The sequence below is a fragment of the Merops nubicus genome, unplaced genomic scaffold (assembly GCF_000691845.1).
Source record: "Merops nubicus isolate BGI_N331 unplaced genomic scaffold, ASM69184v1 scaffold31208, whole genome shotgun sequence".
Classification (NCBI taxonomy): domain Eukaryota; kingdom Metazoa; phylum Chordata; class Aves; order Coraciiformes; family Meropidae; genus Merops; species Merops nubicus.
In genome coordinates this window covers 1-336 of record NW_008626868.1, presented here as the reverse complement: position 1 = coordinate 336, position 336 = coordinate 1, and positions in this window count along the sequence as shown.

Genomic DNA, 336 nt, shown 5'->3' with positions numbered 1-336 from the left:
GGGGGTCCCACCGGGGAGCTCGGGGCGGAGGTGGGAGGGGGCCCCCCCCCCCGCTGCCCGCCACCGTGGGTGGGGGGCCCTGGAGCATGGGTGCCCTGGGGGCTCTGAGTGGGTGTGGGGGGACCCCAGTGCCACACTGACCCTGAGGGGTGGTGGGGTGGTGGTCCTCAGTACCTCATGCACCCCGTGGGCTGTGATGGGTGCTGGGTCCCCAGCACCTGGGTGCCCCGTATGCCCTCTGGGACACAGTGGGTCCCCAAGGTCCCATAGGTCACACGGGATGTGGTGGGTGGCAGGTCCCCAGTACACAGGGGGGACATGGGGAGTCCCCAGTGT